The following is a 26,385-nucleotide window of genomic DNA, read 5'->3' on the forward strand; positions in this document are numbered from 1 at the left end:
GCAGAACACAGTGCGTAACCTAGGCAAGGTTTCACCTGTCATTCAATTAAAATACTGTTTCTCACAAACCACCAGGCCTGGGCAATGCAATTTTGCAGACTTGCAAGGTAGTGGTTCCGTGTTGTTTTCCAGTCTGGGATGAGGATTCGTAAAGGGATACTGTCGAGGGAAAAAATGTTTTTTTCAAAATGAATCAGTTAATAGTGCTTCTCCAGCAGAATTCTGCACTGAAATCCATTTCTCAAAAGAGCAAACAGATTTTTTTATATTCAATTTTGAAATCTGACATGGGGCTAGACATTTTGTCAATTTCCCAGCTGCCCCAAGTCATGTGACTTGTGCTCTGATAAACTTCAATCACTCTTTACTGCTGTACTGCAAGTTGGAGTGATATCACCCCTCCCTTTCCCCCCCCCCCCAGCAGCCAAACAAAAGAACAATGGGAAGGTAGATATCAGATATCAGCTCCCTAACACAAGATAACAGCTGTCTGGTAGATCTAAGAACAGCACTCAATAGTAAAAACCCATGTCCCACTGAGACACATTCAGTTACATTGAGAAGGAAAAACAGCAGCCTGCCAGAAAGCATTTCTCTCCTAAAGTGCAGGCACAAGTCACATGACCAGGGGCAGCTGGGAAATTGACAAAATGTCTAGCCCCATGTCAGATTTCAAAATTGAATATAAAAAAATGTGTTTGCTCTTTTGAGAAATGGATTTCAGTGCAGAATTCTGCTGGAGCAGCACTATTAACTGATTCATTTTGAAAATTTTTTTTATTCCCATGACAGTTTCCCTTTAGAAATCACAGAAGGAATTTTGGTCATTCTAAGTGAATATTCCCTGCTATCAATAATTGTTGAACACAGAGGTGACTTGATACAAAAAACAAATATATGTATTGCCTACTCTGGTTAATATCATAATTAGTAAAAATCTGACATTTGGTGCCATTCATCTGTCTTAAGCTGGCCATAGACGCAAAGATCTGATCGTACGAATCGAGGATTCGTACGATTTTCGAACCGTGTGTGGAGAGTCCCGACATTTTTCGTCCGGCGGAGATCGGTGATTTGGTCGATCGGACAGGTTAGAAAATTTCTGTCGGCTGCCGATAATATCTCTGCGTGTATTGCCGATCTTACGATTTTCAGTGGGAGACTGTCACTAGCTTTGGTTGGACATAGATATCGTACAATTGCTGTCAGGGGCAGAACATTGCTGATCTCTTCTTTTACTAATCTGACTGGTAAGACTTTGATCTGAATGGTTAGTGGCGGGTCGGGAGATGGGAAAGTCCGATCGTACGATGATTCGTACGATCGGATCTTTGCATCTATGGCCAGCTTAACACTTAACTCCTCAACAAAACCTTGCAGAACAATTTCACTAAATTCCTCCAGTGAGTAGTGGTAAAAAGTTGAGGAGACTGCCCCGACCACAACACAGTTGGACATTTCATCTAGTAACATCAGCATATTTACTTGTGCATTACATTTATGATTTGCTTGAATTCAAGGCTGATGGTTACATGATAGAGATGTGCCTTTTCTTTTGGCTTTAAATTATTCTTCTTGACAATGTAATAACATAAAGGTCATCTCATATACCAGCCATGTCAGTGTGATGCATGGTCATGAGAAATCTTTGCCTCTGGATAAGTGTGCATTGTCTTGGAATAAAAAAAATGGTCTACTTTTTGTAGCATATTATAGAGTGCTGGCACCTTATGGCTCTTATTTGCTAAGTGGCAATATTCCATGAAACAGCTGCTGCCTGGATTAGTTTTGTTAATATGTAGCTTATTAGGTGCTTAGAAGGTAAGCTAAGTAAACAGTTTGAGGGCTGTTTCGGAAGATCTAGAATACTGGAGCTTCCTTATTTCAGTGATGCACCCATAAATCTAAGGGATTGCCCCAAGATTGCTGCAATCGTATTGTATACTGAATTAGGTATTGGAGTCTTTAGAAGCTGTTCAGACAAATTCCTAATTACCCTGGTTATATTTTACTGTTCAGCACAGATAAACCATGATGACAGTATTTCCGTGGAACTGCATCTCTTCCAGCTAAAACATTAATCCCCTCCCACTGGAAATCATTACAGCCTCCTAAACTACAGGACTGGTTAGTCAAAGTTAATGAAATTGCTAAATGGATATACTGTACAGGGTACTGAATATAATGAATATAAATGATTAATATAAAGCTCACACCCCTTTTTTCTCTCTCTCTCAACCTTACTTCCCCTTTCCTTTCTGCTTTTCCTTTTTAATTTCTTCGTTCCTTTCCTGCCCCCTCTTATTTATCCACCACCCCTTCCCACCCATAGTGCCTCCCTTTACCCACCCCAGCATCACCTTTCTCACAAACGATCCCTTACTCTATACTGCAGATGTGTTAAGGGGACATAGTTCTGATGCAAGGGTTGTTCACCTTCCAAACTTTTTTTTAGTTCAGTTGTTTTCAGATTGTTCACCAGAAATAAAGACCTTTTTCAGTTGCTTCTGTTTTCGAAAATTGAACTTTAACATTCCCATCTCTGGTATTGTTTTAGTCTGGCAGCTCAGTAATCCAGTTGCAGAATTGTTACAATTTGCTACATTAGTTGGTGCATTTCTCATCTGTGCAATATTAGCAACTGCTTTATCTGTATGCTATATGTTTGCAGGGACAAAAGGGCTAATTATTCAGTGGTGGCAATGCATTAACCTTATTAACCAACCCTAGTTTCTGGAATAAAGGGAAATGAATTAAGTTGCCCAGGGATAGGGATGCTTCTTAGAAATGGCTTCTTAGATTAAAGATGTATATGGAATTGTATGGCATCCCTTGTTGGATTTTGTACATATGACCTGCCCTTACACCCCAGGGTAGGGAGGCTAATGAATTAAAAAATGGGTCCATCCTAACAAAAACTATACAAACAAACACAGGTTATACCGAACACAAAATGTAAAAACTACCTACAGCAATTCACCCTTCCAACAGTAACGGCAGACCAACAAGAACACATAGCTAAACCAATAACAGTCAAAGAAATAAAAATAGCTATTAAGAGCTTTAAAAACTCTAAAGCCCCAGGCCCAGACAGCCTGAGCGCATAATATTATAAAGTCTTTACACAAATACTAGCTCTCCAACTATGTCGTCTTTTCACTGATATTGGCAAAACAGATCATTTCTGCCCTGACATGCTAAGTGTCTTTATTTCAGCTATTCTCAAACCACTTAAGGACCCAACCAAAGCTGAAAATTACAGGCCAATATCACTCCTCCACCTGGATCTGAAAATCTTAGCTAAAATATACACAACCCGATTGAATAGCTTCATAACTGACATTATGCACAAGGATCAGGTAGGCTTTATGCCAACCTGGCAAGCTAGTTACAATGTGCGGAGGGTGTTGAACCTATTATATATGGCCAAGAAGGGGGGTTCACAGATATTGCTCCTCTCCCTGAACCTAGAAAAATGAAATTTCCTATCATACTTACCGTAAATTTCTTTTCCTGGCCACTTATCATGTCAGCAATACTATGGGTATTCGCCCCGCCCCCATATCCCAGTTAGCATTGTCCCTCCCCCAAAGAAAACGATAAAGGACCCAGCCCCTCCTCACTTACTTGTCTCATAATTTAGTCAACAGAGGGTGGGTTTGCTGACATGATAAGTGGCCAGGAAAAGAAATTTACGGTAAGTATGATAGGAAATTTCATTTTTCCTGGCCACTTCATGTCAGCAATACTATGGGTTATACCCAAGCAATGACAACCAAACAAGAGGGAGGGCATAAACAGCTTTTAATTAACAGAAAAAGACCGCAGAACTGCGGAAGCAAAATTATGTTGAGAAGGTTTCTTAACATTCAAACGATAGAATTTAAAGAAGGTTCGAGCAGATGACCAAACTGCTGTCTCACAAATTGCCGATTCTGAAACCTCCGCTTCTGCTGCCCAGGAGGTAGCCACAGCCCTAGTTGAATGAGCTTTTAGCCCTGCTGGTGCCTGCTTGCCTTGAAGATTGTAAGATTTTTGTATCAAGATCACAATCCATCTAGCAATTGTAGACTTCGCTGGTTGTTCCCCTTTTCGAGGACCTGCCGGTATCACAAACAGACTTCCAGACTTTCTCAAAGACTGAGTCATAGCCAAATAATGTCTCAGCATCCTCACCGGATCTAGCTTCTGGAGCTTCGAGGAAAGGTTGGGCTCCTCCGGTATGATAGGGATTATTATGTCCTGTGCAAGGTGAAATGTGGAAACCACCTTGGGTAGAAATGAGTCTGGAGGCTTTAAAATTACTTTATCCGGCCAAAAGGAAATGTTTTGCTCTTCTACAGACAGAGCATGTAGGAGACTGACTCTCGCTGCTGAAACTATTGCCACCAAGAATAAAGTCTTTAGGGTCACCAACCATAAGGACGCCTCTTGCAAAGGCTCGAATGGAGGTTCACAAAGGGCTTTTAGCACCGTTGGTAGATCCCAAGCAGGAGATAAAGTCCTTTTTGGAGGACAAATTTTTAATGTGGCTGAGAAGAAACGCTTTACTAACGGATCTTCTGCCCATCTTATCCCAGTCATAGCTGAAAGTGCTGCTACATGAACTTTTAGAGTTCTGTATTGCAAACCTTTGCTCAATCCTTCCTGCAGGAATTCTAAAACCTGAGGTAAAGGTGGTGGAAAATAGGAATTAGCCTTCTCCAATTGCCATAGGAGAAATCTTTCCCAAATCTTATAATATGTGGTAGACGTATTACTTTTTCTTGCCCTAAGCAATGTAGCCACCACTGCTTCAGAGAGCCCCAAAGCTACAAGCCTTTTGCGCTCAATCTCCATGCCATCAATGAGAGCGAGTGTGGGTCTGGATGTGCCACTGGTCCCTGGGTCAGTAGATTCTCCCTCATAGGAATCGGCCACGGGTCTGCTACTGCCAGTCTTCTGAGCAGAGGAAACCATGGGCGACGAGGCCAATAAGGGGCCACGAGGATGAGCTCCGCTTCCTCCTGAATCACCTTCAGTAGGACTTGAAGGAGGAGAGGGATTGGTGGGAACACATAGGCTAGACGGAACGACCAGGGCTGAAGGAGTGCATCTGTCCCCTGAGCTAGAGGGCTGAAATATCTTGCATAGAATATCGGCAGTTGAGCATTGTCCGGAGAGGCCATGAGGTCCACTTCCGGAAGACCCCACTTCTCTACTAGCCGGTGGAAAATGTCTGGATGCAGCTTCCACTCGTGTTTTGACAAAGTCATACGACTGAGAAAGTCCGCTTTCTGATTGAGAATCCCTGGAACATGAACTGCTGTCAGATTCTCCAGATTCTGCTCCGCCCAGCTCAGGATTGGACATACTGCTTTCCATAGTAGCACACTTTTTGTTCCTCCCTGTTTCCTTATATAGGACACTGCTGAGGAATTGTCTCCCTTGACCTTTACCGCCATTCCTTTTATATCTGGAGCAAAGGCCTGCAGTGCTTGAAACACTGCTCTTAGCTCTAACACATTTGCTTGCACTTTCAATGGAGACTTCCAGATTCCTTGGGCCACACTGCTCTCCAGGAGAGCTCCCCAACCTTGGGAGGAGGCATCTGTTGTTATTATCCTCCAATTTATTGGAGCAAGGGGAAAACCCCTGGACAAATTTGAAGGGTTCATCCACCATTGAAGGCTGACCTTGAGTTCGGGAGAAAGAGGAATTAACTGATTCCAATTGATTTCCCATCGATTCCAATGGGTCAGGAAATAACGTTGTGCCTCCCTCATATGGAATCTGGCCCATTTGGTCATTGGAATGGAGGCTGCCATCAAGCCTAGGAGAGACATAAATCGTCTCGCTGAGACCTCCCCTTGGAGACAGAAATCTTCCATTTCTTTCACCATGCGCTCTATCTTCTGTTGTGGCAATTGAACCACATTGTCTGCTGTGTTGAATAGAGCCCCCAGGTAAATTAGGGATTGAGATGGCTGCAACTGACTTTTTTCCCAGTTGATTAGCCACCCGTGAGATTGAAGAAAAGAAATTGCAATCTCTCTGTGTAACAAAAGGACTTCTGGAGACCTTGCGGATAGGAGGATATCGTCCAAGTAATGCCAGACCGTCAGGCCCTGTTTCCTTAGCTCTGCGACCAGGGTGATGAGTACCTTGGTAAACGTTCTTGGAGATGTTGAGAGACCAAAGGGAAGGGCCCGAAACTGAAAATGCCTGTGTCCAACCGCAAAGCGTAGAAAACGCTGATGCTGATCTGCTATCGGAAGATGAAGGTATGCATCTTTCAAATCGATCGACAAGAGCCAGTCTCCTGCCTGGACTGCCGCAATAATGGTGTTTATCGACTCCATTTTGAATTTTTGAAGATGCACCAAGGAATTCAGTTTCTTCAAATCCAGCACTGGCCTCCACCCTCCCGAAGCCTTCTTCACTAGAAAGAGCAGGGAATAAATGCCTTTTTCCCTTTCTTCCTGAGGCACTGGCACCACTACCTCCTGGTCCAACATGATTTGGACATACTCTTCGAGGGCTTTTTTTTTTTTTTTTTTTTTTGACCTCGAGGCATAGGGGAAACCAAAAAAAAAAATTCAGAGTTGGAACCGACAAAAATTCTATGCGGTAACCTCTTTTCAATAAGTCCAGTACCCACTGGTCTGAAATTGACTGCTTCCAGACCTCGTAAAACCTTGAAAGTCTTGCCCCTACTCGAGCATCCATTACTCCATGATCGTCAGGAGGATTTTTTAGAAGTTGGGGACAGTTTGATTCTGTTCCCCCTGATAACTGCGGAGTGACCCCCTCTCCAAGACGACTGTCTTGAATTGCCTCTGCCAAAGTATCTATAGTTACTGGCATAACCTCTAGCTCTTCCTGAGCCTCGAAAAAAAAAACCTTTAAAGGGTTGAGCCTTCAATTTTTTCCTTTCTTGCGGCAGGAAAGTACTCTTCCCACCTGACGCTTTTTCTATGACCTCTTGTAATTTAGGACCAAAAAGATTTTCCCCAACATAAGGTAGGTTACAGAGACTTAGCTTAGAAGCCGGATCTGCACCCCAAGATCTGAGCCACAATGCTCTTCTTGCCGACACTGACACAGCCATCGACCTGGAAGCCAACCGCGTCAAATCCACTGCTGCTTCCGACATAAATGCCACTGCCATCTTTAATTCTGATAATCCAGCACTAATGTCAGCTGTATCCGTACCTTCAGCAATCGCTTTATCCAAACTGTCGATCCACAAGGAGACTGCCTTTGCCACTGAAACCAGAGCTACTGCCGGCTTACATGAGGCTCCTGCCACTTGATATGCCTTACGAAGCTCCGTCTCCACTCTTTTATCCATGGGATCTCTTAGTACCGACGAATCATCAATTGGCAAAATTGTCTTCTTTGCCAAATGAATCACAGGTGAATCCACTGCTGGGGCTGTATCCCAGTTCTTGGTATCCTGTTCTTTAAATGGATATAATTTTGCAAATCTCGTAGTCATAGACGCAAAAGAGACCTTTTTAGCTGCTTTTTCCCATTCTGCCGAGATTAATTCTGCCACTTCCGGAAAAAGAGGAAAAAATTGTTTTGGCTTTGAAGAAGATGGGAGCACCTTAGACTTCTGGGCGTCCGCTTCCTCTTCTACTCCCAAGATTAATTTTATTGCTTTAATTAACGGAGGGATTAAGGTCAAATCAAATGATGAAGATTCCGTCTCCTCTTCTTCCTCCTCAGAAAACAACTCCGACATCGGTTCAAAAAAAAAAAAAAAAACCAATTGAAAATGAAAGTGTTAAAAAAAAAACACTGCTAAGAGAAAACTAAGAGGGACATACCAAGCAACAAGGGCAGCTGTAACTGAGGCTGTGAGATCACCAGTACACTTCAGTCCCTCCTGGTGTGCTACAAGCAATACAGGAGAAAAAACAATGAGAATTGAGTTTTTACAAACCCGACCTTTCTGTAAGACAGGCATCTAATTACCTGACTGGAACAGAAAAACTGAAGTATCCACTTCCAAATGTATGCACTTTCCAGCATACCAAAATGGCGACTTCTTTTAAAAAGCTGAAAAATGCCAGAAAAAACGTGCGCGCGACAATACGCGTGTGCGCGCGACAATACGCACGCGCGCGAAAAAACGTGCACTCGAAAAACATGCACCATAGGAAGTATGTTTGGTAAAAAAACCACCTGGGATCCCACACACCAGTAGCGACTTTTCAAATCACTAACCTGGAGCAGCCTGTAATAAGGAATTGGATTCCTGCTGAGGGGGCTTCATGCGACAGTTTCACTGAATGAATAGCCCTCAGAAATCGCCAACCTTTCTGAAGAGTTGGATCTGATCAAGAACTGCCGCCAAGATGTCCCATGCTAACTAGAATGAAGACTAAGCAAAAAAGACAAGTAAGTGAGGAGGGGCTGGGTCCTTTATCGTTTTCTTTGGGGGAGGGACAATGCTAACTGGGATATGGGGGCGGGGCGAATACCCATAGTATTGCTGACATGAAGTGGCCAGGAAAAAGCATTTGATTCAATCTCTTGGGTGTACCTACGAAAAACCCTGATACACTTCAAATTTCCTATGAGCTTCCTTAACCACGTGTTTGCAATGTATCGAAATCCAAGTGCCAAGGTCAAATATATGAACTTCACATCAGAACAGATTTATATACAAAGGGGGCCGAGACAGGGTTGCCCCCTCTCCCTAATACTGTTTGCCCTATGCATGGAGCCTCTTAGCCAAGCGATTAGACAATGCCTGACATCTCAGGCCTAACAATTGGCAAAACTGAATAAAAATGCTGCCAATACACAGATGACATAATACTTACAGTATCCAAACCTATGACATCATTGCCCAACTTGTACCGCATCCTAGAACTATTCAGCAGTAGCTCTGGGTTTACCATCAACCCCACCAAGACCACAGCAATGGGAATCAACCTACCACAACCGCTAAAGAAACTTTTACAATTAAACTTTGACTTCACATGGAAAACAAAATATACTGACTATCTTGGAGTTAAAATCATACCGGAGAACTCCAACTTAGCCCATACAAACTATCAACAGCTCATCAAATCCCTTCTAAAAGATCTTGAAACATGGGGCAAATACAACATCTAATGGTTTGGTAGGATCTCAAAACTCAAAATGTCAATTCTACCATGTATATTATATTTATTCCAAACTATACCAATTACTCCACCAATAGGTCTGATAAATAAACTACAACACACCAGCCAGAAATTCCTATGGGGCAACATTTAACCATGCATTGCTAAACCAACATTTTTCGTCATCAAACCCAAGGAGGACTGGAAGTCCCAAACCACACAAACTATTTCTACGCAGCTGTATTAGCACATCTACCAAAATGGCACATAAAGTTTAACCCTCCAGCCTGGGTGGAGATAGAATATGCAATTTGTCCTACACTGGACCTTCAACACATACTATGGACAGACAAAAACTCCTGACCCCATACAAACTCGGCAGTGATACAATTTGCATTAAGAACTTGGGATATAATAATCACACAACAACATGCCATTATATCACCCCACACCCAAGCTTCTCCACTTCTTGCCAAACCAACATTTCCACCAGGGGTGACCTCACTTCAATTTAAATGGAAGACAGACAATGGGCTAACCAAAATTTATCACTTAACCCAAGGCAACCTCACAGATTGGCCTACATTTCAACACAAGTACCAAGCTCCAGAAACAGAATTATTCAGATACTATCAAATACAACATTACATAAAGTCTCTAAATACGGTATGCACTACACAATCCAACACTATATATGAAACTTACTGTTTAAAATATCTGACATCTAGAAGACTGATAGGACCATTATACAATTACCTAACCAACACAACCCCAATAATGAAACTCAAATACATACAGGACAGGATCAAAATGCTCCAACTGGACATGGAAGAAGCTGACTGGATACCGGCAACAGAACGAACAAACTACAGCTCCATAAACATATACGCTAAGAAAACCTCCTACAAAGTATTGAGCAGATGGTACATGGTACCAGACCGTAAAGCACGTTGGGACCCTAACAATAACCCCTGCTGTTTTAGAGGTTGTCTAGAGCTGGGCACAATGAGCCACATCTGGTGGTCCTGCATAAAAGCACAAAGATTTTGGTGCAGAGTGTACCAACTGATATACTCCATGCTTAACACCAATTTACTCAGGCATCCAGAACAAGTTCTACTCAACAACAAAATAAAAGATATACCTGCACATATGCTGATAACTCACATATTCACGGCAGAAAAACTGAATTTATTCTTGCTTTTAGTTCTGGGGGATAGCCATATCTTGGTACATACGGTCCTGAAGAAGATCTGGGTATTAACATTTGCATTCCCTGCAGAGAAGGCCAAGTACTCTCATCTGCAGCCATATTTACTTGCCTTGGGTCAGGTGTAAACCTAATGAACTTTCTATTCAACAGAAAGAATGTTCCCTTTAGGGCTCTTACTCACAAGCGGTTGTAGCTGCGCTCCCCTGCGTTCCGTTTTTCTGTGTTCAGCCGCAAGGGAGCGCAGGAATAGACGCATTCCATTTTTTCCAATCGGGCTGTACTCACACAGGCGCGTGTAGGCGCCGAACGCAGGTTGAGACGCAACATGCTGCATTTTTCCTGCGTTCGGCACCTACACGTGCCTGTGTGAGTACAGCCCCATTGGAAAAAATGGAATGCGTCTATTCCTGCGCTCCCCTGCGGCTGAACGCAGAAAAACGGAACGCAAGGGAGCGCAGCTACAACCGCTTGTGAGTAAGAGCCCTTATAGAAAAATCATGGGTAATCTGTTGAATCTGATTCAGAACAGATGTAGTCAGATACTATATGTAATGTAGAGAAAGGCTTTGATGGATTAAGCACCTAGTTGTACCATTTCTCAAATGCAGTATTTGTCTGCTCATCATGGGTCTATAGGGCAGCCATTACTGTAAATAACTATTTGGAACTGCATGCAATTTATTTTTCTGCATTTGTTCAAGTATCAAAAACGTATCTGTTGGTTTAGAAGTGCCTGCAACATAACTTCCCAAGGTCACCTTATACTTAGGGACTGCATTAAAGTAGTGCCAAACACAGATCTGACAATGGATTCATGGTTTAGTCAAGTGAGGTTAAAGCACGAGTGAATGGTGCAGCTGTTTGACCTTTTTTAGTTTTCACAGACTCATTTGTTCCAAAAGAGAGAGCTAATGGAGGGACGCTCCTGAAATGAATGTTAGATGCAAGCTGTGCTGTGCTAGCAATATGCCTTGCTACACCAGCAAAATGTCTGCATTTCCTTACATACAGCCATTTGTATAATCTGTTCTGATTTTTTTATTAGTTATTCTAACAGATTAATTCAACACATTTCCCTGCCCCAGTATGCAATTTAATGTTCAATAACATGTTTGATCTACTATACTGCATGGCTGTCAGGAGGCCAGAGTTTAATCTTCTCTCAATCAAAAAAGGCACTGATGTATATATATATATATATATATATATATATATATATATATATATATATATATATATATATATATATATATAAATATAAATATATATATATATATATATATATATATATATATACACACACACTATAGACTAGACTGAAACGTCAGCCACCAATGTGATAAATTAATTTTTTAAAAAATACTCAAGACCTGTGAGTGCGGTTTCTATTCGATGGACTATTACTTTGGTTTTTGATACTGTACCCAGGCAAGTTATTTCTATTTTTCGAGAGTGACAACTTTTGGATGTAATATATATATATATATATATATATATATATATATATATATATATATATACACACACACACACACATCAGTGCCTTTTTTGATATATATATATATATATATATATATATATATATATATATATATATATATATATACACACATATAGACAAATGCAAGAGTCCTCTGCACTCAACCCATTATCAATATATTTAAGACAGAGACATTTTGTGCATACTGCTACTGAAAAATGCCTTACCCTTTAAACAAAACAGGGATTGTTTGTCCATATATTGCAATATATTTAAGGTGGCCAACTACGTCAAAGTCATCCCATATCTGGCCAGTCCTTCGCTTAATTTTCATCTCTGATTCAGATATGGGATGACTTTGAGGTAGTTAAGACAGAGACAAAATGTCTCTGTCTTAAATATATTGATAATGGGTTGAGTGCAGAGGAATCTTGTATTTTTCCATATGTATTTTGTGGTCACACCCTCATTGCACCCCCGCCTAATGATTTTAAAAATTAGTGGTGAGCACAACTTTCCCTTGTTTGTTATAGTTTATACAGGAGCAGTGACCAGCTCCATGTTGTAGCTCCCACCCTTCCCAGCTATAGTCAGGTGATCCCACTGGTGTCTAATAAAAGGGCAGCCTTAAGATGTCATTCCAATGCAGAACAGAAGATGCTTTACATTTCCAGCATAACGATGGCATGTAATTTATGCACTTAATCTGTTCGATAATTAGTTATCTTCTGCACTCTGGTTATACTTATGGCACAGCTGCCCAGTTAATTATGAGCAAATTATGGTGCTGGGTTCTATGTTTTTACAGTAAATTGCATAGTGTAAGCAGCAGCTCAATTAGTGTGCGCAGGTAGACTTTTTGGTTTGCAGGAATCTTTACTCACTCAGACAACAGCTGTACCCTGTCATTAAAGTCAATTTTAGCTTCAATTGATCAAGAAATGATGCTGCGCTCTGCGGAAAGTCTCTTAACTGAACATCACTTTTAACTCTTTTATTAAGTACCGTATATACTCGCGTATAAGCCGAGTTTTTCAGCACCCAAAATGTGCTGAAAAACTCAAACTCGGCTTATACGCGGGTCATACCTCCTTCCGCGGCCCCAGCAGGACTGTCTGTGACTGACTGTGTCGCCGCCCGGAGCAGGTCCAGGAGCTCCGGGCGGCGCGTCCTTCCCTGCCGGCGTTCGCTCCCAAAATGGCGGCGACCATGGCCGCCACGTGGGTAGCGACGCGCCGCCCGGAGCTCCTGGACCTGCTCCGGGCGGCGACACAGTCAGTCACAGACAGTCCTGCTGGGGCCGGGTCACGTTTTACTGTGACAGAGGGAAGAGCAGCAGACGTGAGGGCCGGGGTGGGGAGAGCGACAGATGGGGAGGGCAGGGGGGGGAAGTGGCAGAGGGAAGCAAACATGAAATAGGGGTAGACAGAGGACCCTTTAACAGGTACCTGCCCAGTGTCCCCCAATTGTTGCGGCCGGGTCACATTCACATTTTGAAATCTGACATGGGGCCCCTAGGCTTATACACGAGTCAATACATTTTTCCAGTTTTCTTAGGTAAATTAGGTACCTCGGCTTATATACGGGTCGGCTTATACACGAGTATATACGGTAGGTGTCAACAAAATGCATGTGTACTATGGAGAAACATTTTTGTTTAAATATTCTATTAGTCACTCAATTGGTTTTGATAAGTATTCAGATATGTCTGAATATCAGTAGGTAACAGTGGTGGGGTAAAGAGATATGAGGCCCCTGGGCTACACTTTCCACAGGCCCCCCTAGCCAGGTACTGTCCTGGTCTGGAAGTATAAGTTAAATATGGAATGGAAATTTACAGGCTCTGAAGCCAGTATTGTCACTGGCATGCTCCAAACCAGACGTGCCTTAGAGAGCGTGGGCTTACACACCATACAGACATGCACAAACCTTGCTTCCTTGTCTCCTGGCTACCTAATCTTCTCCCAGCAAGCCGGTACACACTGTGCATAACACCTGACTGGACCCAGGCCCAACATAGTGCAGATGGGCTTGAAGCAGCCTGGAATTGAATGCCCCCTATAATTAACAAGTAAGTGGTGTGCCAAAGATAAACTGTTTTTTTTGGACAATGATAAAGACTAAGCAAGCAGTCCGCCATATTTCTTACCTACAACATAGTAATATTTCCCAGAATTCAATTAAATCCAGTGTTGCAAACTGTAACAAACACTTTGGATTCCTGAAATCTTTTTTAACTCTGTTCTGCTTCATTCTATAGTTGGAGATCCAAGAAGAAGAATATGTGGTTTCATTTACTGCTGGAGCATATATTCTAATTCAGTCTAGGTAGAGTCTATTTCAACTAATTTAATAAGTCTAATTCTAAGTCAGTCTAGGTAAATGGCAGGGATTTGGGAGTTTGATATATTGTTACATATCCCTCCCGATAATCATGTACCCACCTGGTGGTTAACCAACAATCAACTTCATCTCCATTTCTGTCCTAGTCTGTCAGGAAAAACCAAGAAAAAAGCCGGGAGTACTCCTGAAATAACAGCAGAAACCCTGTTTATTTTCATGTTAAAAACACTTTAGATTTTTCTACTTACATTGGATATATGATGGCGTGCATTGGCTGCTAACTTGACCACTCCTTATTGAGTTACAGTTTATTGGCCTTTGCATAAGGCCAAAATGGTGACCACCCTGATGATATCTAGTGAGTAGATGTTCTTGTACATGGCCAGCTGAAGTCAAAGCTTCTACAGGGGGCATTCATAATATACAATCAGCTGATTTTGTTTTTTAACAAAGATTCTGGAAGGAAAGGACTTAGGGGCACGTTGCAATTGCTGATTTGTAAGCGTTGTCGTTGCTGCCCATCTTAAAGGAGACAGAAAGGCTTGCAGAACTTGGGGGTGCCAAATGTTAGGCACCCTCAAGTGATTGTAGTTACTTACCTGAAACCTCGGGCCGGTGCTCCTATCAGCAGAAAACTGCACTGGCCCGGGGTTATACTAGCGAGCACTACGGAGTGATTCACTCCAGTCTTCTGTCTTCAAATTCCTTGGGGCAAACGCATGCGCGTTTGAACGAAATAGCCGACTTTTTAGTTAAAGTTTGGCTTTTCATTCTACTGCACACTGCAGCTGTGTGAAGAAGGAGGAAGATGGAAGAAGATTGCTCCGTGGTGCTCACTGGTATAACCCTGGGCTGGTGCAGTTTTCTGCTGATAGGAGCAGTGGACCGGGGTTTCAGGTAAGTCAATACAATCACTTGGGGTGCCTAACATTTGGGACCCCCAAGTGCTGCAAGCCTTTCCTTCTCCTTTAATCCTACCATAATTATCATGCTCCTCATCAGCCATGCAGCCACTGGTCTGTTTATTTCTTCAATACATGTGACATTGTAGACAGATCATTAGATATACCTCAAAATTCCAGATATCTTACCATACTTAGTTATAGTATTTAACTAGTATGTTTAATTTTGCACAGTCTAAAAAAGTGGATCAGGATGCATTTCACTGCATGTTGTACCTGTATAACTATGCATGTGACAAATAAAGAATCGTATCTTATCTCATACACCATACCTATGCAAAGCCAAAGTCAAGGCCAAATGTTACCCTGCCTGATTCAGCAATCTGCAGCATCTAGTTTCTGTTATACAATGTAAGCATTGCCACAAACCCCATTATGTACTGTATGTCTATTGGTAAATACTTTGCAAAAAGCAAGCTACTCTAGAAGCACAAGAACTACATCTATGCTGTTTTGGAAGCTGTTAGGAAGGACAATGCTTACAGACAGTTTTGACAGTGCTACAATAGGTACCAAATCAGTGGCTGGTGCCCCATTTGAAAACTTCAATATATTAAACTTTAGTTTAACAAATTCCAGAAACCCCCAAAGTGAAATCTTGCTGCATATAAAATAACTCAAAGGGGTTGTTCACCTTTAAATGTACTTTAGTGTGATGTAAAGTGTGATATTCGGAGACAATTTGCAATAGGTTTTCATGTATCATTATTTGTAGTTTTTGAGTTGTTTCTCTTTTTACTCAACAGTTCTCCAGTTTGTAATTTCAGCAATCTGCATTGATTGAATAAGAGACTGGAATATGAATAGGAGAGGGTCTGAATAGAAAGATCAGTAATAAAAAGTAGCAATAACAATACATTTGTAGTCTTTCAGAGCTTTTGTTTTATTAGATGGGGTCAGTGACTGCCATTTGAAAGCTGAAAAAAAGTAAAAAGAGCAAGACAAATATCTAAGAAACTATAAAATAGAAATAATTAAGACTAATTGCAGAGTTGCTAGGGATTGACCATTCTATAACATACTTAGGGGGTTATTTATCAAAGTCTGAATTTATCTCAATATTTTCTGCTACAAACTCCGATCTAATCCGATCAGTTTTTTTGCGCTTATTTATTATTACATTTTCCCGAAAATTTGCTTTGCAGGAAAAAAAATCAGATTTTCACGATTTTTTAATCCGATTTTTTCAGATTTTTCACCTGAAAACTCTGATTTTTGCCCGAAAACGCCGAAAACTTTGGGGTATTGCACGAAACCCAGCGCACATTACAAATTATTGGGACTTCTCCCATTGACTTATTTGCAACCTCGACAGGTCTGAGAGACGGATTTTCTGATTCGGACTTTTCCATTCTTGGGGTTTAATAAATTCTGAAAAATTTGTGATTTTTTAAAAATCCGATTTTATAAAAATTTTATCAGGAATTTTTCATGATTTTTGCATTCAGCGATTAGTAAATAACCCCATAAAAGTTACTTAAAAGGTGAACCACTCCTTATGAAATTTACTTAAATTGGCTTATACTGTTTTTGTTTTTTTGTTGCCAAGCAGCATCGTATTTCACATGACAATATTTGATCTAACCATCTGCTACTCCTCAAATGAAGCAGTTCTTCAAAACACACAGAGGACCTATTTTCTGTTAATCTGAGCCCTTAATTTGTCAACAGGGTCCAACCTCAAAATCATCTGGGAACTCCTTTCACACATCCTCACTGGAAACAGTGATCTGTAAATACACTTTCTAAACCACAATGACAATTTCCTACTTTGTTCACTTGGGGATTATCTGCAGACTTTGGAGACATCGTGTTCCCAAAAAGGTGGAGACTCAGGGCTTTGTGATTATGCACCATAAATGAGTTCATCCAGGAACACTACCTCAAGGATATGGAGAACAAAGGAAGGGCATAGTAAATAGTAGTGATAGATATTTGGGAACACTATTGCAACAAGTTTATTTATCCAGTACTTTGACAGTATTTTTATGGTCAATAATTTATACAGTCGCAAAACAAGTACCGTATGTTGTTCCAAATATACTTCCACACTAAACAGCCATGTAACGCGCCATGGCACATTTTCTTCCAAATAAATTCACTCTCAGCAAAGTATCAAAACATTTTATTTCTTGAATATACTCAGTATTTCACCTCTGAAAGCTTTTTATAATTACTATGCTTATCTACGCATTCTTACCTACACAGGAAAGGCTGCAGATATTAGGCGATAATTTTTATTTATTAATGAAGCAGTATACCCCTTTTTGAAAATGAGGATTATAGTTCTGTCTGAAAACCCTTTCCACCAATACTTTTGTGAAGGCCTAAATAAGGCTAGGCTATGAAGTGATTAACGCTAGAGACTTTTTGCCACCCACAGGGACATCACCAATTTACTAACAGGTTCCAATTTGCTAGCGAAAGGGACCGTCACAAGCGTTCATTCGCACTCTATGGCCAGGCAACTTTTTGCTCTGGCAAACGGATGTTACTCCGCAAATTCACTTAAATGCAGATTTTACTAAAAGTTATACCACCTCAGACCAGACAAAGTGGTATAAAGCAGCTAGATCTTCCTCAATCTTCTGTCACATACATCATATCCTGTGTGCCAAAAATGCATTAAAGTTCAAAAAACGCTGGTGACTTTTCCTTTGACTGCAAAAGTCCTACGTTTTTTTGTAACCGGCCTCCCCCATACATTTTCTAACACATGGAACATTAACTTTACAGTGGGCTCATGTGTAGGGCATTAAAATAACTCCATGGTCTTTAATATGGTTCCCTGGACATGTGGTTCAACAGTGGAAATGTAATGTATTTGAACCAACATTGACAATAAAGACATACATACAGCTTTAAATTGCCCGCCCTATGCAAATTGACCTGAGCGCAAGATCACAAGTAAATTTTCGCTAGGCACAAATGAACGATATTGCATCTTCGCTTTTAAATGCACGCATTACCGAAGTACCAGTAGCGAAAAGTCACCAGCGTTCAGCGCCAAGGAAACTCTGCATATTAGTGGATTAGTGTTGACTGAATGCATTTGCACCTGGCGAAGTGTTGCGCTGGGTGCGAAGTGGACAATGGCGATCAGTGAATCTGCCCCTATGTGTCATGTGTAGTAATGCTCTACCTTTGAGAGCAGTTGAAAATTGTTGCCTCTAATATCTGTTTTTTTGGGTTATTGCACTTGTGGAAAGTTATAGGGATGCACGAAATCCAGAATACATTTCCAAGCCAAAACAGATCTGAATCCTTAAAATCATGTTTCTCTTTTGTCCCTAGTGGCCCTAATTTTAATAAATGAATTATTACCTTTCACAAAGGATTCTGGTAAATCCCAAAATAGTGGATTTGCTGCATCTCTAGAAAGTTTCACCTGAAAATACAAATGCCAGTGATACTGCTCATTTGAGTCCATTGTTATGCAGTGCACATATAATTGCAGCCATTGCCATTGTTTTCACTGATCACAAAAATAAAAGTACTGTATGGGAAGATTTATCAAGGGTCGAATTTCGAATTTGAAAAACTTCAAAATTCAAAAAGACCAACCGAAATTAAAAGGGTTTTTTTGCTGAATAGGTCCGTTTTCGATTGAATTCGAATCGTACGATTCAAAGTTTTCCCAAAAAAACCCGTAGATTTTTCAAAGTCCACCAATTGACTCCAAATAGGTTCTAGGAGGTCCCCCATAGGCTAAAACAGCAATTCGGCAGGTTTTAGATGGCAAATGGTCGACGTTGAATTTTTAAAGAGACAGTACATGATAAATTTCGATATTCGAATTTTTGATTTTTTTTTAAATTCAAATCGAATTTGGACTATTCTCTAGTCGAAGTACACAGAAATTAGCTTGAAATTTTCACTTCGCCCTTTGATAAATCTGCCCCTACATGTATGAGCAAAAACACAACCAAACACAATGATCACACTAAAATAATAATTTCCACATTCATAAGCTGATATGAGATGTGCAAAATGAATGAAACATAGAAACTAACTAAGCTGGTTAGTTGATTATGCATTCTTGTTTACCATTTGTTAGAAAAAGTTTTTGTGTTGCAAACTTTTTACATTTGGATATTTGAATTATCGAGGCAATAGCATTGAAGACTATGTTACTTGTTCAAATACATAATGAGTAAAGGTCAATGATTAAAGCAATGACTGATTCATGGTTAAAAAACATTATTCTAAGAGTGCAGACAATCTCATTTTTAAGGGTAAGGTCACACTGGGTGTTTTGGGGAGATTTAGTCACCTGGCGACTAATCACCTTGTCTTTGTGGCGACCAATCTCCAAACGCCTTCCCTCACTCTTGTGCTGGCTAAAATGAAAAATCGCCGGCACTATGCACACGCTTTGTTTTCCGAAGTCGCCCGAAGTTTCCTCGTGAGGCAACTTCGGAAAACTAATTGCTGTGTGTGCTTAGAGCTGGCGATTTTTCATTTTAGACAGCGCAAGAGTGAGGGAAGGTGTTCGGGGACATTGGTCGCCTCAAAGACGAGGCGATTAGTCATCAGGCGACTAAAGGTGGCCATACACGGACGGGCTTCCCCGATCGAGATCTGGCCAAAATTTGGCCAGATCTCGATCGGATGGGACTAAAAATCCCGTCGGATCATGGCCGCATCTGTTCGTTGATGTGGTCCCGGGATCCGACCACCCGTTACCATTCGTTAGGATCCGATCATTGGGCCCTAGAGCCCACGATCGGATCAGCCCGATATTGCCAACCTCAAGGTGGGCATATCGGGGAGAGATCCGCTCGTTTGGCGACATCGTCAAACGAGCGGATCTCTCCGAGTATGGCCACATTAAATCTCCCGAAACGCCCAGTGTGACCTTACCCTAACTGTAGAATAGACACAGTGAAAAGATAAGATACTGAAGTGTCTTTGAAGTTGTAGAGCATTGGCAGTGAGTTAACTCACATTGCAGAAACCTGTTACTGATTCAGAAACATCTGAGCAATAGCCAAGAAATGTGAAGCTAAACTGAATATCAATAACATGTTTCCAACTGTGGAAGTAAATCCCATTCATAAAACACTGAGTTGAGAGGAAAATGAGTTTCACAGACGGCCAGTCTGAGCTAAGCAAGCATTTTCTGAGATGTGTGCACTTCTCTGTTCAAAGGCAACTTCAGCTCTGAACCAGCTCATTTAAGCTGCATTATCATTTTAAAACAAGCTCAGGCTGATGTTTATTAGCATTTAATTGAAGAAACTCTCACTCTTTTATGTTCAGCAAAACATTGCAAAGAAATAAGCTTGTAGCCAGAAACTTTTGTGACTAATAACAACAAATGCGGGAATAACTGAAGGAAACATTAGGTACAGTTATGAATTGTAGTCTTTAATGGGTGGTTTGTTTTTACATTAACTTTTAGAATGTTATGGAATGGCCAGTTCTAAGTAGTTGTTTACTTGGTCTTCATTATTTTTTTTTTTGTTTTGTTTTAATTATTTGCCTTTTATTTCTGACTCTATCCAACTTTCAAAACGGGAGCACTAACCACAGCAACCAAAAAAACCCAAATAAATGCTCTGTAAGGCTACCATTTTATTACTCTTCTTATTTCTTATTACTTATTTTTCTATTCAGGTCCTCTCCTCATTCAAACCACCCCAGGATTGCTAATGTAATTTAGACTCTCGCAACCAGATAACTGCTTAAATTCCAAACAGGAGAGTTGTTGAAAAAAAGTAAACTATTGAAAAAAAAGCTAAACTAATAAAAAATTAAGACCAATTACAAATTGTCTCTTTACTAAAACTTAACTTAAAGGTAAACAACCCCTCATAAGTGCAGTTGCCATATGATACTAATGCATTATGGACTTGTCCTGCCTAATCTCCATCAGTCTAATTCAGCATTTACTCTACTGTGGCTTCATATGAGTCATTTATTAAAGCAGATTCAATTTATTATTTTTTATATTTTTTTCAAAACTTTATGCTGAAAAAAAAGGTGATAAAATAATGACGTTTTTTTCAGTTGCTATTATATTTCTGCCCACCAAATTGATCACATAAAAAGAGAACTAAAACCCTGTACCAAAAGCCCCCTTAACTGCCTGCCATTGCCCCCCCCGTACTGTGTATTAGTCAAAAAACAACACAAAAAGGGGGGTTGCAACTTGCAGGAGAACTCCAAGGCTAATTAAAACATATAAGTACAATGGAATTTCAGATGATCTGGCCAAATTGGTAACAAACATACAAAAAAAGAAATTTGATCAGACCCTTGGTCAGGACACACTTATCCCAAGAAATTCCACTATGCAAGGAGATGATAGCCTGAAAAAAATGACCAGAGATAGTTAGGGACCACCATATGGGGTTTAACTTGATGTGGTATGGTGGTTTGTCAATTTTTATGATCATAAATTTGTATCTAAAAAACTCTGTTTTTGTAAATACATGCACTTGAACAGATACTAAAATACTAGTGATACAAGGGTCAGAGAATGTGTATCGATCAAACTCCTCTCTTTTGTAAGTTTGTAGTTAAGTTGGCCAGATCAGTAGCACTTCCATTGTACTTGTGAATATTACTTAGCCTTGGAGCGCTCCCACAACCCCCTTTTGTGTCTTTTTTTTTTTACAATAAAGTAATCTTTACTCTTTTACCAAGACTAACTCCTTTTAAGAACCACATCCCCAGGGTTGACAAGGGTAACCCTAATGACCTGCCTTGAAACTGGGAAGATTGTGTCTTAAATTTACTGGGAACTGATTGGTTCCAGGCAGAGAGCTACCCAGTGATTGGAGAAACCATGTGTCCAGTGATTGTGAAGCTCTCAAGGGCAAGACGGGTCTTCATCTACCTGGAACCAATCAGGTCCCGCCTTAGAAGGCAAGAATGTGAAGAAAGACCATTGAATCTATAAGAAAGCAGGTTTAGGTGTGTCGCTGTCAATGTGGTCACAGCACATGAGCGGAAGGAGTAACAGCATTGTAACAGTAGGTTGAGTGTATAAAACCATCCTCTAGTTTATCTCTTGGGCATTATGGCTTTGCATGTGTTAATCTGTTATTATTATTATTTTATTATTATTAACATGTGTTTATATAGTGCCAACATATTGTGTAGCTATGTAAAGTAAATGTGATTATACAACTAAATCACATGAATTATATACATAGAACATATGGAGTTACATACATCACAATCAATACAGGTACAAAAGGAGAGGATGACTCTATGCAGAAAGAGCTTACACTCTAAAGGGAAGGGAGTAATACACAAGGTGTGGGAGTGGGCAAGATCGAATTAAGAAGTGCGTTTTAAGAGATTTCTTGAAAGCAGAAAGGTTGGAAGAAAGTCAGACAGACCATGGGAGAGAGTTCCAGAGGAGGGGTGCAGCCCCGCCAGAGTCTTAAATGCGAGCATGTGAGGAGGTAATGAGGGAAGAGTTGAGTAGCAGGTCAGTAGAGGAGCGTAGTAAGCGGTTGGGTGAGTATATAGAGAGGAGTTCAGAGATGTAGGGTGCGGCAGAGTTATGAAGTGCTTTGAATGTCAGGGTCATCAATTTGAATTTGATTCTGAAAGGTAGCGGAAGCCAGTGTAGAGATTGACAGAATGGCGAGGCAGAGGTGGAGCAGTTGCTGAGGTGTATGAGCCTCGCAGCAGTGTTTATTATGGACTGGAGAGGTGACAGTCTCTGGAGGGGAAGGCCAATTAAAAGAGAGTTACAGTAGTCTAGACGTGATATGATGAGAGAGTGAATAAGAATTTTGGCAGCATCTTGGGTGATAAATGATCGTATTTTGGATTTGTTCCTTAGGTGGAAGTGACATGATTTAATAATTGACTGGATATGAGGAGTGAAATAGTGGAATTGTTAGCTATGATGGATACTTCCGGGATGTTACTGGTGTTAGTTGGAGGAAAGAGAACCATTTCAGTTTTAGATTTAGGTTTAATTTAAGGTAGCGTTTCGACATCCAGGTAGAGATAGCGGACAGGCAGGAGGAGACGCTGAGTATCGTTATTGTACTCCTTACAGTGTTTAATTGTCATTAAATATGTTACCTTTTACTCAGTCCCAAACTGCCACTATTCCACTAACGTGATATTCAACCTCTTTTTGCCTCTGTTATCTAGCATTGTATCCCCTACCACCAGTTAGTTCATTCTGGTTTGCAGATCATTACTCTTGATAACCTTGATTGTATCAATGTATCAAGCATGAAGTTGGTACTGCATTTATTTTCAGAATAACGTTCTGAAGGCATCAAAAATCAGGTTGGCAGTACAGTTATTCTGCTTAGAACTCTAGGCAATTAAACAAAGCTGACACTGCATTTATTCTGTAAGTTTTCTAGTGAATTAATCACAGGTTGGCACTGCTTTAGCCTGTGTTCTGAGTGCATTTAGCATGGAGTTGGCACTGTTTGGCAATTTGTTTGGCAAACATGGGCCAAGACTTCCAGTGGGCATATTTAGAAGGCGTGGTCGGGGGTGGGCTGGAAACAATTATGACCACTTCTGACCAATCCACTGAGTGGATTTCAGATTTCACTTTACAAATTTAGTAAACTTACATTTATTATATAGAAGTAAGGATAATAGTTAAAATCTGCAAATATCCTTGCAGATCCTACATAGATCTGAGTTTCTACTGAATAATGGTCTGGGTACCTAAAGAGTTAATTATGGACATTTGATGAAAACAAATTAGTCATGCTTAACCAAGCAAGATTAGCTTTGCATGAAATGCACTGTGAATGATTATTAATTAATTCCCACATTGATTTACCTGTGTATGATTTTATTAATTGATTTGGATATGTTTAAATTCTGATTTGTTATATAATTGTATGAATTTTTATGTTGCATGAATTTGAAAATTGCTATAGGGATGTAATTAACTCCTTGGTGGTGGTTCTTTGGGAGTCCTAGCAACCACTTTTTAGACCATAATTTTTTGTTTGTTCATAAAATAATTGATGGGTCATTTACAACCTCAAGTCCAGTGAGCAAAATGTACAAATTTAAGCTCAATCGCCATGCTTTTTTCCCCATAATGCAGCTTTTTTCCCAGAATTCCAGTGTTGTTGCACACACCAGCGGGACTTACAATTGTGGTTGATACAAGTGCACTGCACATACTGATGTAGGGCCCTGAGGGAACCCTGAAGTTATTGCCTGGACTGGAAGTGGCAGTAGCTCCAGGGTCCAAGATCAGTAGGCCAGTAAGACTGACTGGTGTCAAGCATAACTTTAGAGCAGTGAGAAGAGAAGTGCCATTTTCCACAAGCATCCTAATGCAACTGACAGCGGGGAAATTTGCATGAATTTTGTGTGCAGTTGTAAATTACCCCTATTATGTTTGTAATATAAAGCAAATTGTGCAGAATATTATCTGGCAATTAATTCTAGTTAATAGTAACTGCTAGTTAGTTTACCTCTTGAAAGCCTCCTGTAATTATTATTGATGATTAATTTGAGGATTCAATCAGGCAAGTCCACTAATGAACTTGAAAAACTAAAAATTAGAATATCATTGGGTAAGCTTTCTATTGTGTTATTAATATGTGGAATAAAGACCTTGTGGCAGCTGTATAATTTACATTTTTTGCTTTCTTCACAATTTAGTATGATGTAAAATCTCATTTTTTTTTATTGATAGAGACAAATTCGGGAGCCAAACCCATGTTAGGCTTAACTGAGAATGAAACATTTGCTTGGTGTCTACCCATGACACATTAGTCCTAAGCGATTGACTAGCATCGGCAATTACATTGATTGTACATTTAAAATACAGTACCTGACAATTTATAAACTGGTGTACCAATTAATAAATCCACATTACCTTGCCTGCTGTTTTAACTGTCTTGTAACTGTTTGCTTGTGGCAACTGTTTTGTCAAACTATAATCATTTGTTTGTCTGGCTTTTTTAAAGGTTTTTCTAGCCCTTAAACCCTTGGAAGGATGCACATCTCAGCCAGCAGCATTAATCTTATATTTATCTTTTGTATATTGTAGTTTAGTCTGAATAGCTTGAAACTCTATTGTAATTTGTATATTTTACCTAACCGTGGAGTGCTCCCACAACCTCCTTTTTGTATATTGATATACTTTGCCCAAACCTCTATGTGGTTGCAGTGCCCCCACACGTCTTTTTATTGGTGATCGAATGCCATTAAACAGGGCTTTCCAGCCTTTTTTATTCATGAGCAACACTCAGATGTTAAAATCGTTGATGATCCACACAAGCATAGACAATGTTCCCAAATAGGGGCTGGCAATTTGGAAACCCCATTTGGCCTGCTAGTTCGCAGTAGGTTCTGCTTGTAGTAAAACTGTATCTTTAGGCTTCCAAAACTTGTGTCCAATCCAGAAATGTAAAACTGGTTACCTACTTTAAGGCCACTGGGAGCAACATCAAGGCAGTTATTACAACATGTATACAGAGAAAACCATGTACTGCCCGAGATACTTCTAAATGAACAAGAGAGCCCTGCTTACCCTGGTTTTCACCGACGCCCTTTTGGGGCCCCGGAACTTTCTGCTGCGGAAATAGACAGGGATCCTATTCACAATTGAAGTATACTGGAACGTATAGAGCTGGCAGTGGCGGGTGGCAAGGTTTGTAGTCAAGGCAGGCAAAGGGTCAGAGGCTGGTGGCAAGAATCAGAGAGAGTCAAAGAGTCAAACAACGGGCAGGGGTCAAAACCAGTAAAGATAATCAGAAGTATATGCTTAGCAAGTCCAGGAAACTGAAAACAAGATTGAGCAATGAGTTTGTGCCAGAATGCACCTTTTATTTTCAAATTTAGCATCAAAATTTGACGTCAGCACGTCCGACGACGTCGCAACTCACTGAGCATTGCCGCGTGTATGTGTAATTTTGTAACTAAAAGTCCCTGCTTTGGAGATAAATACACTTGCACAGACATCAAAGTACCAATATTAGTACAGGGGAAGAGAATGTGCATTGATCCGTTACCCCTCTCTTCTGTATGTTTTAGTTTGTTTGGTAAAATCAGTTGTATGTTCTGTTCTCTGTATATTACTTGGCCTTGGAGTGCTCCCACAACCCCTGAACCTATTTTGTAACCCCCATTTTGCGTAATCCTGTATTGATCTGATGTTGCTAGGCAAGGGCAGCTGGAACATCTTAAGCCAAGTCCCATGCTGGGATCTTATTATTATCTTTCATCTAAGTTAGAAGCAGATGAGGGTGGGTCTGACAATTTCATTTAATCTAGATACAGCTCTCTATAAAAATAATACTTATATGCTGACAATACTGTGCTGGA

This window comes from Xenopus laevis, chromosome 5L, assembly GCF_017654675.1.
Source record: "Xenopus laevis strain J_2021 chromosome 5L, Xenopus_laevis_v10.1, whole genome shotgun sequence".
Taxonomy (NCBI): domain Eukaryota; kingdom Metazoa; phylum Chordata; class Amphibia; order Anura; family Pipidae; genus Xenopus; species Xenopus laevis.